Raw genomic sequence first — 11,126 nt, 5'->3', positions numbered from 1 at the left:
ATCGTCTATCAGAAATACTACCAGCCCAATCAGCATCAGTGTATACATGCAACTGTATCTGAACCCCAGTCTCATAAAGTAGTCCATATTGCAATGTGGACTTCACATACCTGAGTATGCATCTAGCCACATCCAAATGCAGTTTCCTTGGAGCCTGCATAAACTAACTTACCAATCCAATAGCATAGCTCAAATCTGGTCTGGTAATAGTCATGTAAATCAAACTTCCTACTATGCGTCTGTACATAGTAGGGTCTTCCAGAAGCTCACCTGCATCTGTGCTCAGCTTCACATTCTGCTCCAAAGGAACTGAAATAGGCTTACAGCCTATCATCCCATATTTGGACAGCATGTCCAATCCATACTGCCTCTGCAAGAGCGTATCCCACTTGGTGATCTAATCACCTCAATGGCCAAGAAATAACGCAACTCTCCCAAATCCTTCATCTCAAACTTCTCCTTCAATAGCATCTTCACATGAAGGATATCTTCATCACTGTCACCTGTCATAATCAAATCATCAACATAAATGACAAGTAGCATAATATATTTCTCTGTTTTTCTCACATAAAGTGAGAAATCTGCCTTGGAAATCTAAAAGCCAATAGTGACAAGATACTATCCTATCTTGTCAGACCATGCTCTAGGTGCTTGCTTCAAGCCATACAAGGCTTTCTTCAACCTGCAAACAAACTCAGGATGAACAGCATGCACATAACCTGGTGGCTGCTCCATATATATCTCTTCTTGCAAATCACCATGCAAGAAGGCATTCTTTACATCCATCTGATGTAAAGACCATCCCTTTGATGCAGCCATAGCAATGACTACTCTTACAGTTGCCATCCTTGCAATCGGACTGAATGTTTCTTCATAATTAATGCCATGTTGCTTTCCGCTTTGACTAGATGCAGTCCGAATGCAACACGTATGTGTTTTTGCAGTGTGGCCTTTTTGCCCTTATTGGCTAGATTGGCCTATTGAGGTTCTAGGGTCTCTGTTTCTCTCGGTTCGGGTATGGGTTTTTGGTTGCTCTTTTGTCAATGAGAATCCATGTTCGTGTAGAGCCATTACTACACTAGGGTCTAATTTGGAGGACGTGTCACAGCGTGCGTTTTCTCTCCAACCTACTTGGGGGAGGTGCGGAGGGGGTAGAGCCCCCTCTGCGGGGGTTTGGGGGGGCGGTCCCCCCGGCCCGCAGGGCCGTTACGGTAAACACCATGTGCAATTTGGAGGACCGTTTAGCCAAATTTTGAACTACTTGCTCTAAGTTTCAGCCCAGTGATGGATCTGTGATGTGCCTTTAGCTCTACATAGTCTTTGGGGTCAATTTCGGGGTTCAGCTGCATCAAAATTTGTTTTCTAAATACCTGTCCGATTTTGACAGTTTTCTATCCAATTCTTAGATGTCCGATCTTCAGAATCGGACGTCCAATTTTGGATTGGTCCGATCTGCCCAATGGTCCAATTTTGGTCACGTCCGATTCTTGCAGTGATCCGATTCTAGGAATCGGATCGGATAGGGTGGTCTGATTCTAGGTGGTTTATCTGAGTGAGTTCCTTCAGTTATTGAATACAATCCTCAATTTATGGCCACTCAGTGTGCGTGTCGCTTCTCGTGCACTTGTGCTCAATCAGGCTTTCAATTTCCTTAAGTGCATTCGAGTGCGGAAATTCAAGGTGAGTGTAGCAAACAATCTCGAAGCGTCTTGTAACTCTCGCTTTGTTTCGGGCCTGATAGGCTTGTTGGTCAATTTTCTGGCCACCTTGATAGGGTTCAGGATTTTTCTAATATATTGCCTTGTTTGTTTTTGGCCAATCAGGTTTTAACTTCTCAGCTCTTTGCCTCTAGGTCTCTGGGTCTCGCTGCTGCCTACTTCAAGCTGCTAAGCAGCTGCTCCCTACGATTTCATCTATTTCGTGTGCCAGAATCATGTTCTGAGCATTAGAAGGACCTTTGATAGTTTGCGTTGCTGTGAGCTCTAGCCGGGTCAGGTCAAATTTCTGAGAATTTGATAAAAATTTACACTCGGCCCAGCTGGTCCAAATTGCAGGGTCCGAGTGGGTCACTTGGACGGGCTGAGGTACATGGGCTGAGGGACGAATTCATGACTCGGACAGGATAGACTCGAACGGGCCGAGGTGCAAACTCAGACAAAGTCGCTCGGATAGGTTGGCTCGGACGGGCTGAATGGTCAAATCGGACGAGGTCACTCAGACGGGCCGAGGCACTTGGGCCGAGGGCCGAATATGGCACGTGGCCGAGGCACTTGGGCCGAGGGCCGAATATGACACGTGGCCAAGGGCCGAATCCTATGGCTCGGACGGTTTGGCTCAGAGGGGCTGAGGGCGACGGGCTGAGGACTAGCTGAGGGCCGAATTAGTTGATGGTCCGAATGGTCAACTCGGACGAGCCGAGTAGGTCTGGGCCGACGGCGGCCGATTAGGGTTTCGGGCCAAGTGGGCCGAACGAAAGAGGGCCGAGGGCCGATTCTGGAACTCGGCCCAGAAGTGACCGCTCGGACGGGCGGAACGCAGCGCGACGATGATAGCGAGAGGTCGATTTTGCTCGATTCTTGTTATTTAATCAATCATAGCAAGCATAAACCTCCAAATCCTATCTAGGGGGATAGGGGAAGGGATTCATATACCTGAATAGAGTGGTAGGCTCATCGATGGTGAGATCGGATCGAATCATGCGATGGCTCTCTCTCTCTCTCTCTCTCTCTCTCTCTCTCTCTCTCTCTCTCTCTCTCTCTCTCTCTCTCTCTCTCTCTCTCTCTCTCTTTGTGAAATAGTCACAAATGAGCTCTCCCTTGGCCTCTTGGCCCTTATACCTCTTCTTGGGTATGGTGTTGATGCCCCCAATCACTCACTTGCTGATCTTAGGCATCACAAGCGAGCTTTTTACCATTTTTTGCACGATTTTTGCCCTGTTTTGCAACAGTAAACCCTAATGCTTATTTTCTTTGTTTTCTCTTACTCTAATGCATCCAAATCACAAAGTAAATACCTATACTACTCCATCTCACAACATAAACCTCAAAAAAGCAAAAAACCTACTTGCCAAGGAGATCGAATACCATCTTCAACCCCCTCACTTCCTACCTATCTCAAGCACCGGTTCGGGGAAAACCCTACTTCAATGCTCGATGTGGAGCAGGCAACCACTCAAGGCTTGAATCTGTTGGTACCGGCAACGGAACCAAAATCTAGTGGGAGCTCACGCTCAACCGCCAAGACCCACGGACTGCTTATTGCTTCAAGCATTTCAAGCTGAATGCTAATGGCTACCTCTCACATAGCCTATGCGCTCTCATGCCTACCGGGTGTAGTGAGCTTACCTTCATGCCGATCGAGTTGCCTCCTCTCTCACACACTCCGGTAGCTCCATGATCCAAGTGCAAGCTTCAAGCAAGCTCGATCCTCCCACTCCAAGCTCCAAGCTCCATCGCTACGAGCAAGATAAGAGAAGAGAAGAGAAGAGAAGAAGAGAGGAGAAGATGGAGAGCTTCTCCACCCCACGGTCCCTCACCCTCACACACTCACTCCCTCACACTCTCACACTCCCTCTCTCAAGCACAAGCTCAAGCAAGTAAGAACAAGAAGAAGAAGAAGAAGAGGAGAGCTACTTTTGGCCACACACAAGAATGAGCTTCTCATTCACTTTTCAAATTTATATACAAAACCCTAAATCCCTTTTGGGCGGTCATCTCCTTTTCCCCTTTTTTATATAGCCGGTCGTAGCCTCGGCCCTTTTTTCCATTGTCCTTCTATCTTCCTAGCTTCCTTTCCACTGCCCGTCTACATTTATAAGCCCGTTTTCTTTAGGGGGAGGATGGCATGGATGGTAGTGAGCAAGCTCTTAATGAAGTACTCTTATAGCTCGGCACTATTTTTCTTTAAGCTTTTAGTCAAAGATGTTGGGCTAGGCAAGGTAAATGATGAACTCAACAAGGACCTTATTTACATATCCAAGGTTGGACTCAAGCTCTATATAGACCTTTGACACTAGTGGCAGGTACTCAAGATCCTTCAACCCTAATATGTCCTCATGACTGCTACTCCACATACATTCCCATAAATAACTTATGGAATATCTCATGGCCATGTTGGCTGTAAGTTGTTCATGGTGACCTCCCAAGCCAAGAAAAAAGTGTAACAATCCCATGTTTTTCATCTCAAAATCCTAGTTTGAGCCTTGATCTTTTGAACCATTTGAGTGTGGTCTCATATCACAATGAGGTCATCCATGTAGAGTGCAAACACAATCTTCTAGCGACCTAAGATGTGGACATAAAATTGACATTAGATTCCAATCTTCAAAACCCCAACCCTTCCCTAAGAAAGTGCCAATATTTTCATTCCATGTAGATGGAGCCTGTTTCAAGCCACAAAGAGCCTTCTTTAACATGTACACCTATCCCTTTGCATCTAACCATGCAAACTTAGGATGATGCTTAACATAAATATCATCTTCAAATCTACATTGAGAAATGTAGACTTAACATCAAGCTAATAAACCAACCATTGCTATGGCTAACAAATGTTAAAACAACCTTGATGGTTCACATTTGTGTGGTTGGTGAAGGTATATGTATGGGGTAGTAATAGGTGGTGTGAGTTCTTGTCAGTAGCACATCTAGTTTTAGGGGGCACTAGCAGTATGTGTCCTTATCGGAATAGCAGTAATAGCATGCATTCTTGGTGGGAGCTTAGCCTATAATCCTAACTATGTTACATAAGGATGTGATTCTCCATTGGATACTTTAGTCAAGTAATGTCACAAAGGTTTAGGTAAATAAGTATATATGTAGATACAAGTGAGTTTTTCTCCAAACATGCACAGATGTTGGTGTGTTAATTCATCAACCCCCCCTCTTGGGCCTCTTCTATAAGACTACTTAATCGTGAGGCATGGAAACTACTCGGAATGTCATGTTATAGCTAAAAGAGAGAGAGAGAGAGAGAGAGAGAACCATGTCTAATTATTGACTCCCCTCCCCCATCCATCCCCTTCCCCACCCCACACCCCCTACCCCCAAAAAGTATATCTTTGAAAATTTTTGAATAACATTTTTATCAATGTGTGTCATTTGCGAAAATGCAATGGTAATATTTCCTAAGCAAAAAGGAATCTTTGTTATAAATTCATTGTTCCACTTCCAAGCACTAACAACCCATATATCGATATAAATCTCTTAAAGAGTAGGTTCTAAAAATGTAATCTCCAATAGCTTTGGAATTCGTTTGCAAAAGTTTTACAATGTCCCCATTTTTTGAGGGAATATTTTGGTCAAGCAACACTCCTTGTGTTTTTCCCAATGCACCACAAGTGGCACACATGTTCACTAAAGCATAACCGATGAGTACAACATATTTCTCCAACAACATTGATCTCACAATCTCATCACAAATTCATTCACCCTTATTGAGTGCTTCTACACAAGTATAGGCTTTCAATGCACATGTAAAGGTGACTGAATGTGGAAAGTTACCTTCCTGCTGCATCTTATCAAAGCATTTTAGATCTTCATCATCATGGCCATTTTATGCATATCCTGCAATTAGTGCAGGCCATGAGAATATATCCATGAACAATACCTTCATCAGGTACTTTTTGTGCTTTTGCAAGAGTAGCACATTTAGCATACATAGTTATTAAAGTGCTTATAGCATAGGGGCTTCTTTCAAGTAAGCATCGTTTGCAAATGTCCTCATGAAGCCTTGTGCCCTTGAATAGATTGGTTTGCTTCTCACAAGCCTTCAAAAGTCCCACAACATGAGCAATCTCCTCTCAAAAGATAGCTCCTTTCTCCTCTTGAGGCTCTCCTTTGTTCAATTCAAGTATTGATGTTGATTCATTTTTCTAAGCTCTTCAAAAACCTATGTTGGATTGTACTAGCAATCCAATCACAAGGCCTCTACTGTCACTTTGTGCTTGAAATCTAGAGACCTTTCGCATTGGCCTACAGTTGCAATGGGGTGAGAAAAAAAGCCATGTCTCTATGGAAGCTCATAATATTTCATGTTTTGTAGAGGTTGAATACATCATGATGAGATATATCAATGAAAACTAACTTATTGTTGTAATTGTCTTGCTAGAGTAAGAGATCTTTGAAGTATTGCATCCATAATGACTTAATCTTCACTTTCTTGATATTTGATTCAATGCAAAGTTGAGCTACTGATTGCAAGACCATCTCTCTTACTAAGACTTGTAGAAATGCTACTAGTAAGAATGATGATCTGATTGATGATAATGGTGAATCATGATGATGATGATATCTCCTCTCCTACATCTCTAATTGCAGGAAAGGATGGAGAGAATTTGTCTAGTTTCAAGCCATGAGGCAGCCATTTGATGGTATAGTATGCATTAACCTAAAATCAAGGACTCCTTTTTTGGAGGTGACTAAGTATTGTATTATTATTAATGGTGTCAAAAAAGAATCTTTGGGTTACAAAATTGGAAGCCATTTGGCTAGCTAACTTAGCTCATTATTGCTAAAGTGATTCTCTTCTTTACAAAGTCCCCTAAGATACCACCAAACTTTTGGCCATATTGCAGCCTAGACAACTTGCCCATCTCCCTCTCCTAAGAGGAGTTTAACGTGTGCCTACCATATCTCACATAGTATAAATCACCTAGTTATGTTAATAGTAAAAGTTTGTGGGCTCTGATATAAAATTTTGGGTTGTGAACAGTTAATCCCCATTGACACAATTTGGAAAGAACCTCCCTCCAAATTTGGGGGGCATGGAAACCATCCCAGAACAAGTGTGAAGGTGTTCCCACTCCACAGACGCGTAGGCCATCTAAAATACCTCTATTCTTTAATTTTTAACATATAAAAAGAGCACCTAAAATGAGTTTCCAGCCAAATACTCTATCTCTAAGAGGAGCACTAATGTTCCAAAGATGAACAAGTGCTCCCTCAATCTCAACATCTGACAATTCAATGCCCCAGATTCTGCAAATGTGGCTAAATTCAGGTCAGCACCTTAACAATAGCTTCCTAACATGAGTGGAATACAATGATTGGTTGATCTTCTTTCCTTCTATGCAGAGGGGGGGTGCTATCTATACTAAGATGTGATTTACTACTACACCATTGTACCACTTCTATTTTGACCACTATCTGTGATAGTTTACAAGGTTGAGTGAGTTGAGCAACCTCTTGATTGCCCTCCTCCAACATTTCTAATCTGCCTTGATGTAGCCAATGCCTAATTTTAAGGACTCATTTTTTTCCAAGATCCACAACTCTTAACTCATAAAGTGGGCCACAGATAGTGAGCCACTCAACTTGAGTAAAGTGTGGCTAATTTTTTGGAGCCATGCACTGCCTTGCCATGCACCATTTTACTAGCATATTCCCTAAAGGGAAATGCTAATAAAATTGCAAGGAGAGGGAACAACAATGGATGCTTTACCTCACCTAACAAAAGCACCTATGTTGCCTATAATTCTCAAGCTTGGAAGTTGTTTGGATTTTAATGTGAACACAAGGTAAATTCATATTGATGAAAAGCTATGATAGAATCCACCCCCCCCCCTCCCATGCTAGTTGTAAATATTTGTCTCATGAGAACATATATGCCTTTAAGTATTGATTCCCCTCCCCCCATCTTCCCCCCACCCATCCCCTTCCCACCCCCTCACCCTGCCTCCCTAAAAAAGTGTGCTTTTGAAAATTTTTGAATAAATGACCCCTAATGTAAATTTTACATGAGGTGCATTTATAAACCCCTTTTGTTTTTGAAAAAATATAAGTCAAGATAATAAAAATACCCTTTCTTTTGAACTCATGTGGTATATTACAGGGATAGAAGGTGAACACTTGTATAACAATTTTCTATTAAATAAAAAAGATTTATTTTGAAAGAATTGTTTTCATTGTTTGTGTATTGTAATTTAGTTATGTAAACAAACATTGTGATTAAAATGATTAATTATGAAAGCTGATTTTATGTGTATAGCTTAAATGTGTTAGGTCAATAGACAAATAAAACTATCCAACCGAGGGAAGTGGGAGAGCATGATTCTTGATGAAATTTTCCTAATGCAGAAAGGTCTTGTTAAACCAAGAGCTTCTTACAAATTTGATGCATTAGAATATAGAAATATTGACCTATAGAATCAACTAGAACCTTGACTCCATATCATTTTAGGGAGAATGGAGTGCTACTTTGCCTTAGGGACAAAGGGATCGACGTACTCATACTCCCTCTTGTTTCTCACTCTCCTTGAACCAAGTGCGATATGAGGGTTTGAGCAATCTAACACAAGTAGTTGCTTGAAGAGCGATTCTAGTTAACCCCAAATAGGAGACCTTAGCTTACTTGGAGACCAAAATTCAGGTTGATTCTTGTGGGAATGACTAAGACCTTCCATTGTTGCGAAGTGGACTCGAGAGAGTCTGGGCACTAAACCTCATGTCATTCAAAAGTGTATTGAGTGGCGTTGCTTAGAAAAATCATCTCGGTGGACTATAAAGTGTACTGCTAATGATGACTCAAGCAGCGAGCACATCATAGTAAGATTACTATGGATTTTTCCTAATTGTACATGGAGTTTATCATTGATGGTGGATAGCCTATCAATTTATAGAAAATCTATCATAAGTCTAATTTTTAGCTAATCACTATTAAAAAGCTCAAGAAGAAGTACAAAAAACACGAATCTTAGATATTCATATTATACACTAATAAAGTCCAAGGATTCAGTGGATAAATCAATATTGAAGGCTATCCTTGAGGAGTAGATGTATTTATTTCAGGTACCTATAGCACTATCTCTTAAAAGAGTACTTGATCACCCTATTGATTTGGATCCTCACTCCAAGCCAGTTAATAGGCCACTCCATTGATTGTCAAAATGTGAGTGTGAAGAGGTGGCATGCAAATCAAGGAGCTATCAGAGATGGGGGCTTCACTAAACCTAGTTCTTCACTGTATGCCTCACTAGTCTTGTTAGTAAGGAAGAAGAATGGATCTTTTGATATGTGTGTAGATGATAGATATCTTAACAAGATCATTATGAAGAATAGGTACCATATTCCTAGAGTGGAAAATTAGGGGGCTAAGTTCTTTAAGAAGATTGACTTGAGGTTAGGCTACCAACTAGATTTTCATGAGAAAGGGTGATGAGGTGAAAAAAACATTTAGGATTAATTGTGTTTTCAAGCTGAAAACTATGGAGGATATACATTCTTTTCCCACAAGTGCACACTTAGATGTGTTCAAAATCTATGAGAAGATCTCTAGTGTTGAGAAATGACAAATGATATATGCTCCACGAAAACCCTAACTGTGGATTCCATAGCCACTCAAGTTTCAAGCTCATCTTTCCTACATTTTCTCACTCCTGCCACTTGAACCAAGTTCTACCACTAAGATCTGTAATTTTCAGCACAGCATCTCACTAAATCAGCAAAGCAAGAAGAAGATCAAGCATCAACATCCGACATTGAGCTCCAAGATAGTATCCTTTTAATACTCATGTAGTGTTGTTAAACAATAACCACCTTGTGTCTCTTAACACATTGAAGTACAACTCTTTTGCTTAGCTAGTTTGCTACTGATAAAAAATGTCAGAGCTCAAACAAATAGAAAAGCTCAATGGATAGGCTTCTATGCATGGAAGGAAAAGACCATGTACCACCTCATCAAGAAAGACCTCTGGGATCTCTTTGAAGATGATGAAGGTGATGTAGATGGCTGGAAAGAAGATTCAAAAAGTGGGATCCTTGTAGTAGCTCCACCAAAAAACAAAGAATGGAAGAAGATGAATAACAAGGCACTAGGCATCATTGTATGGGGACTAAGTGATGATGTGTTACATCATATCCCTAGCATCAGAGATGATAGAACTACTTGGGAGGAACTTGAAAAGATCTTTGGTATACCCAATAAAATAATTCAAAGGTAAAATTACTCATGTAGTTTTGTAAATTGGATATAAAATATAATGCTTCCTTGACCATACACATTAACAAGTTCAAGAGCCAACATGTAACCATACAGGAGGGGGGGGGGGGAAGCTGACAACTATAGGGACTCATCATTTGAGAGGGGGTGTTGAGAAATGACAAATGATGTATGCACCAAGAAAAGATGTCATGAATCCCATATGCACAATGAGGAGAGTGGAACAACCCAACTTTTATAAAGCATTGTACTTGACTATCACTTTCATAATGATGAATACAATATCATGATGCTTTCCTCTTTCAATTAGTGTCATTGTCATTGTCAATCGAATAAAAAAGTTTTTCTTTATGAGTCCAAGCTTCCATCTTGGAACCTAATTCACTTGTGTAACAGTTGTCTACTCATTGTCCATGTCAACATGAATTTAGTCTTCACCTTCTAACCTCCACAGCTCCTCCTGCCATGCTCTGGATCCAACATTTTCACATCTAGGAATTTTTTCTAGAAAGAATTATGGAAGGATGTAAAAGATTATGTCAGTATGTGCATTCCATGGTAATAGAATAAGGACAACACTCATAAGCTAAGTGTTTTGTTTTAGCCCTTACTCATTCCTATAGGAAAGTGGATGCTTATAAGTTTATAGCCATGGATTTTGTTATTGTCTTGCCTACAACTAAGAAGGGATGGAACAATATCTATGTGGTGGTGGATAGACTCACCAAGGCATCCCATTTCAATCCCACCAAGAAGTAATTCACTACATCACAAGTGTCTAGTCAATTCATGAAGCATATCTTCAAATTGCATGGATTATAATAGGTTATTCTACATGACAGGGACTCTAAGTTCATGAGTAACTTTTGGCAATCACTATTCATTCCCATGGGTACTAAGTTGGCACCCTCTATGCCCTATCATCCCCACAAATTGATGGATAAATAGAAAGGGTCAACAAGTGGTTGGAGACCTACCTTAGACACTTATATCATGATGTGCAACATGCAAGGGACTCATGGCTACACTTGGCTGAGTTTTCCTACAATGATTCTATATATGCTAGTATTAGATTTTCTCCCTTTGAAGCCTTGTATGGCTTCCCATAGTTCTCTTTAGTGAGAAGATTAACCCTCATGGGAAAATAGAGCAGACACAAACCCTTTTTCAACTCTGTAAAGTGAATCTTAGGA

This window comes from Lygodium microphyllum, chromosome 13 (assembly GCF_053477565.2).
Source record: "Lygodium microphyllum isolate KBCC chromosome 13, Lygodium_microphyllum_v1.1.10, whole genome shotgun sequence".
NCBI lineage: Eukaryota > Viridiplantae > Streptophyta > Polypodiopsida > Schizaeales > Lygodiaceae > Lygodium > Lygodium microphyllum.
The sequence above is the reverse complement of the archived record's forward strand: the minus strand, read 5'-3'. Positions refer to the sequence as shown.